We start from the raw sequence: 6,924 nt of genomic DNA, 5'->3' as shown, positions 1-6,924 counted from the left end.
TCCACATTCATCCCTGCTGTCTATTAGAGGTTTCATTTATTGTTGCTATATTGTTTGTGTATTTATAAAAATCTATACATTTATTCAAAAATATATATATTATTATCATTATAATTACCTAATTAAATCCGCAATACTGGTTAAATAGTAGCTGTACATGATGGTCACACAATGCCTCAAATTAGTTGGTTTTCTTCTAAGAAAAAACTATGCTGGGGAAAAAGCACCATCTAATTCAACAACAAAACACAAGAAAAACGTCAGCATCTTGGAAGCATAAATATCCTCATTAGAGAACCAAACACCTTTTGTCTTTTCAGCCCTTCACCACTGTCACAGCAGGTTGGACTTCCTTCTAATGGTTGACAGATGAGTGCTTAACAAGCTACGGGTCAAAGTGAAAATGTCTCAATTACCGTGAAAGCCAGATGGAACAAGGTTTAGGACTTTGTCATGCACAATTTATTTTCCCCTACATGCTGCTATGTTGACCAAAATAAATACGCTGAAAGTAAATCAGGTTCCCTTGGTTTGGCAAGAAAACAAGAGAGCCAAAGAAGGCCTTTTGTTGCAAAGAGAAATAACCTTTGACAGAGATAGTGATTTCAAAATCGCAATATGTTACGGCTGTCAACTATCGCATTCAATAAATCCCATTTTAGAAAATATCATTGATTTGTTTGCAGTCACTATTCCAGCTGCAGGCACGTGTTAAATCAATGCCACAGACTGACTGGTGAACACAAAGGCCCTTTCATGGTCAAGCAGGCAGACCCAACACCCACTCTTATATAAGAGGAGGAAGAAGAGGCCTCTCTTGAAGGGGAATGGAAGGAAAAAGCTTTATTTATATCCACACTGGAATACCACAAAGATAAAGCATAATCCTCACCAGTGCATTCATCTAGTAAGGAGGTTCAAGTTTTTATTAAGGACAACTTTGTTCGTTCACTTGAAAAAGTTTCAACTTATTTATGCTCTTGCCCCCGGAGCAATCTCTGTGTATTAAAAACAGGTACTGCCAGAGGCATTTAACAAACTCATCATTCTATTGCACTCTCAAATCTCCTTACTCTTTACATTCGGGGTGGGAGATAGGACATTTCTTTAAGTCTTTGAGTTCATGTGTCAACCATCTATCTTATTTATGTAACTATTTAGTACAGGGGTGTCCAAACTTTTTGTCCCGAGGGCCACATACAGAAAAAAATAACAAGGACTGGGCCACTCACGTCGCCACGCCCCCCTGCCCTGGAGTGGACTGTTGACAGTCGCGTCTCTCAGGGCGGGGGGGCGTGGTGGCGTGGCGTTCTGAGAGAAAGCTAGCAAGTCAGCAAGCAATTCATCGCCAGCTTCGTACACTCGTCGACCTGCAAACCGACGTCAGCCGAGATCTCCTTCCAGGAACTGCAGGTCATCTGCGTGTCCTTGTATTTAGTCAGTGACGGGTTATACAAGTGGTCATACTTTCAGATCTTTTCTGCCAAGTGTTCTTCTATTTGGTGCATATCCGTTCTTCTAAATCTTCCTCGGTTTCTGCCGGTATTATGCTGAATGTGTTTTTTGAATGAGGTTCGATGAAGAGTTTTGAAACGCCATTATTTCTGTGTCCTTGGGCAGACACAAGAGGCACCTCAGTCTGTAGGATGTTTCTTTCATCCCTACGAAAGCAAACATTTTCTCTAGATCTCATTTCGTTCATTTGCCAAAGAAGATGCTTTGTCTTCTTCATCAGTGTTAGACGAGGTAGCCATGGTTGTGTAGTCGTGTTGATGGCTTAATCTCCCGTCCCGCCCTCAGGTTATCTTTGCGACAGCTCTGTCCATTCTCGCGCAAACAGATAATCCAATATCGTGATGAGACAACTTTATTCAGTTTTTAATTTGTAACGAGGTCCAATGTCGAGGTTACGGAGTAAAAGTATATATTTTTTCTTTTAAATGTAGTGGAGTAAAAGTAAAAGTCCTGATGAATATAAATACTCAAGGAAAGTATAGATCCTCAAAAAAACTACTTAAGTACTCTAACAGAGTTATTTTACTACGTTACTTTACACCACTGCTTTTTTAATTCTGTTATATTCCCCCCCAAAAAAGTATGCTCCCCATTTGTATATGAGGCAAGTGAGAGCCCTACCTTTAGACAGTATGTCAAAGGAGCGAGGGCTCCTCTCCACTAGCCGAGTGAGAGCCAGGCGGCTTGGACTGGCTCAACAGGAGTATTGAAATTTGTTGAGTTGATCTTACTTTAAACTTCTTAATGCTGCATGTGTTGTGCTTATTGATTCACTGAAGTTTATAAAAAACTTGTTCTGTTAACGAAATTATTTTGTATAATTATATTACTGTTACGGCACCTTTTGATCACAAACAAAAAGAAGAAAGGAGTCCACAAATTACGTCAAGGTAAAGAAAAAAATGGCACTATTTTTTACGAACAATGAACGTGTTGCTTAAAAAATGTCATGGTACTAGCTTTGGGAATGGACTCGAAGAAGTTGAAAAGCTTGTTTTTGTTTCTTGGGGATCTGGGGCAGTGGCTTTGTCAAGGGGGAAGTCTCACTGAGAAGATATGGACTGTGTTAAGACCATAGCCTTGGTCCCCCTGTCCCTCTGAGGCTGCCGGACACAGGAAGCAGTGTGCGGACAAATATATGGGACATTGTGAACCGCCTGGATTGGGACAGTACTACAGTTTAGTACTTCCTGTCCGCTATGGCTTTGCAGACTACTCTTACAGGAAGTATCATGGACAAAGAGTGAGTGGGATAACAATGATTTTATTTAGTCTTTTGTTCACATCTTTTTTCATACATTTTTCATCCAGTTTCTGGTACTGTGACATTTCTGTTCTGCAAGTCAGGCATTTTTTTCTGTTTACATGGTAATTATGTTTTTTTACAGGTCTAAAGAAAGGCAATTTAAAGGGAAAAAAACAGCAATAATGGAAAGTAAAAGGTTGTATTGTATATCAGTACTATTCACAAGCTTTTGCCTGAAAACAAACACTTACATGTATTCACACACACACACACACACACACACACACACACACACAACTATAAATAAAACTGATGTAATTAGTTTCCAGGGACATTTTCCTTTAGTCTGAGCTGTATCTTGCGTAATTAGCCGCCATGCTTTTTTGTTTGTTTGTTGAAAAGGGCACTGTATTAAAGCATTATTTATTTTATTATATATTTATATATATATATATATATATGAATATATTGGAAGCTTACGTTTAATCATAAATAAAAGTGATAAGAGATCAATAATAGCTGAGGTAGATAAGGCGATTTAGGTTTGCTAAAAACAGTAAAAGTCAGTGCAGAATTCTTACAGAATTCTTGATTTTATCATTGGAAAAAACTGTTCAGCATTGATACCAAAGAGTATCTGGCGTGTGTGCCAGTGCCACAGCCGCATGTTGGTTTGGGTCATGGGGCCGGAAACGTCCAGTCAGCTGTGGATTAGAGTTAGGGTTCAGTTTAAATGCTACTTGCACGTGTCGATGCCCTTATTCGAGGTAGTGTATTAAGCGTGGCATTAGCAACCATCAGGTCAACTAGAGGTCATTGTCTAATCAGGAGATCTATCCATCTATCTATTACCCATCTTATTTATGTCTTTTACATATCTTACATTTATCTATCTTTTCTCCTCTCCTTTGTTTGTAGAAGAGAATGTCCCTAATCTTACACCACCAGTATGTATCTGTATTCTTGGTGGTGAAGCCGTCATGTGTTGTGATGAATGCTGAATCTGCACTTCTCCAATGGAGAGTGTAGATTGTGTTTGCAGCAGAGGTTACCTGGCCAGAATGATACAGCTCTAAGACTACAACCACTAAAGCCCATGTCAGAAACAAGTTCATCCTGTGCCACATCATAGTCTCCTCCTACATTATATCATGAAATGGCGACTCCACAAATGTAGCATTTTCTCCATTAATAAGATAAAAAAAATTATGATATTGTAATAACTTAGTTGAATATCATTTCAATGTATTATGGTCCTCTTTTTCTCAACAACTCTCAACAATCTCAAGAGATTGCGAGTCTCTTTCATGTTCTTCACCGTTACCATTTATTGATGCAAACAAATTCTAAAAACCTTTTGTAATTTGGGCTCAGTTTCAACAGTCTACTGAGGGGCTAGAGACTGGCTTCATACAGCAACAAAGAAACTACAAATACTCATTTGGGATGTTATCACAGGAGATGTTTCATATCAGCCACTGTTTATCAGACTTTATATTTTCATATTGTTGGTTTCTGATGTTTATTCAGGATGCAGCCCCAACGGTATACCTAACAATAGGAGGTACAAGGAATTGTTGATGTCCCTATTAGACTCAACATATGTAAACTGCCAGCTTAAACAATGAAGGTAAATGTCAATATTTTTCTTTTTGAGATTCTGTTACTCACACATTACTGTATATGCCACTATATATTATGTATATAATGTAAATTGTATATTATATCTGTAAAGGAGAATAGTGCCTGTCTAATTGCACAGATACTCCCTTGTCTCTTCATGCAGTACCAAAGGTTGGGTTATAGATAAAGGACCAACCAACAGTACATTGCAGTATCTACGGTCATGGACTTTCATATCTAACTCAGATGCCCCAGACAGAGAGACACCAACTTTAACTCTTTTGAATGGCAAGTGGTAAGGACAAAATGTGATTTAGTTATGCATACTTTAGGCTTAACTATCCAATAGGACCTACATGTAACAGAGGGTGACAGCAATTCTAGCCTTTCATGATTGTGATGTTAGAATGGGTGACGCAACTGGGATGCTGTGGGAGACATCTTCAGACTTGGGGGTGACAGTTGCTCATGTTACTCTGTTAGCGTTTGTATATTGTTCCACCTTCTGGTGTCCTTGATGCATCAAGTCTACATTAAACTCTTCTGCATAAGACATCAGCTGCTGCCTGAGTTCTCCTTTCACCAGCTTCCACAAAACTTCCATAACACTCAACACATTATCTTAGCAATTTTCTTCATTACTAGAATACCATTTTAAGTGTTGTGTAGATGATTTTTGCAAAGCCAGTGCAATTTATTGGCATGTGTTTTTGAGCTCTTTGCAAAAACCTTACAAAAGTGTCTATCTGCAAGTCCAGATAGCCTATCAATGTGCTGTTTTCACGAGTGCCTCACCTCCATGTTATCAGTCTATTGGCCAAAGACATCCAATTCAATAGGTGGGATGAGAAGGAAAAAATGTGCCATAACTTGACATCAAGCCTGCATCACATAATTAATGGATATGTGTAAGTGCACAAATTAAAACCAATATTTACAGGTTTTAATCCATTTTCTTTACTTTTTTTAATTGATTTAATTACTTGGTGTGCACTCAGCAGTTTTTTTCTGTACTGAAAGTGAAAGGAGAGGAAACTGAATTTTAGACATGAGATAAGTGAGATTCTTCTGTATTCAGCGGATGTGTAAGTTTGCCATTTAAAGTTTTAAAAGTCTATAACATCAATGTCTATGTTATGTTTGAATTATGTTATGTACATGATAAACAGTATTTCTGATTTCCCCTAGTGAACAATAGAGCAGTTATGACAATTCTACATATTTTACAGCTATTGCCCCACAGGACATCCCAGAAAGCAATGTGACGGTTTGGCGCACGTATAAATGGGATAAATAATTCCATGATTTCCATTTGAAGTATCTGATCTATTGATAGAAGTGATCATTCTTTTAAAATTCCTTTGTTTCTACAGTTTATATGTTTCTGTGGATATTTACAGTAACGCCAATAATAATCAGGGGTAAAAATAAAAAGCTTGTTTGACGGACATACCTAGTTCAGTACTGGATTATGAAGGTGTCTTATCAGATACATGTAAATGCATAATGTCTGAATCCTATTCAAGCACACAGGTGTATGACAGCAGCTGCACTGTCCTGTGTGTTCTTGTATTTTGAAGAGGAACAAGTAGTTCCCGAGAGAAATGCTTTCTTTTCTACAACAGCTTTTCCCTGGAGATCGAGGCTGAATAGAATGTAAGAGGAAAACATGTACGCCCACGGGAAATGTTTTCCACAACTGATGAATTGATGATCTAGTCACTGATGCTATCTGTATAATAGAGGTTGCCCATTTGATTACCCCTCACAGCAGAGCAGCACTTGACCCTTAAATCGTGGAGCAGGTTTGTGGATAACATTCTTCTCAGGACTGACCCTGAGAGCTGTTTTGAATTAGTCCTCCAGCAATTTAAAATATTTGAATGGGGGGCATTGTGAAAAGCAATTCAGGTAGCCCTGAGGGAATTGGCTTCAACAAAACTCTGAATTAATAACCTCGCACTATTCACCATCTATCCATCCCCCAGCTGCTTTCTGTTTCGGATTCTTTGTGCCTGGTTTCATAGCTAGCAGAGAGCAGAGTGCCCCAGAGGAGACGGGATGGAAAACTGAGATTTTATAATCTTGCCTCTGGTGCTGCGTCTGTGGGGAAGCTGCCTTCTTGATTATGCCAGAGATGCACCTACTCTTAACCTCACTTACTGCACTTCAACATCTGTCAGAGGTTTTTAAGTTAAATACACCATCATGTGCGGTTATTGCCCCTTTTATACTAGGATTGCAACCCAGCTGCATTCATGTATGAAGTGTGTTATGAATTGAGGGGGAGCAAACCTTGGCGCTGTCTCTGTGATAACAGCGACTCTCTTGATAACTCAAACAGACGAAATTGGTTTGTCGGCCGTGGTGAGCATTGTTCCAGATGGAGTTTCCTTGTATGAATACGGGAATACCTGCTCTCACATGCCATCTCCTTTCACGTCAAAGTCAAGGTGTCTTGTAGGGACAGGTTTGCTATTATACGTCCAGTCACGGGGTTCTTCACACAAAAGCTCCAGTGCAGGTCTTTCTTGCATCGT

Source organism: Limanda limanda, chromosome 10, assembly GCF_963576545.1.
Source record: "Limanda limanda chromosome 10, fLimLim1.1, whole genome shotgun sequence".
NCBI lineage: Eukaryota > Metazoa > Chordata > Actinopteri > Pleuronectiformes > Pleuronectidae > Limanda > Limanda limanda.
This window is presented reverse-complemented; position numbering follows the sequence as displayed.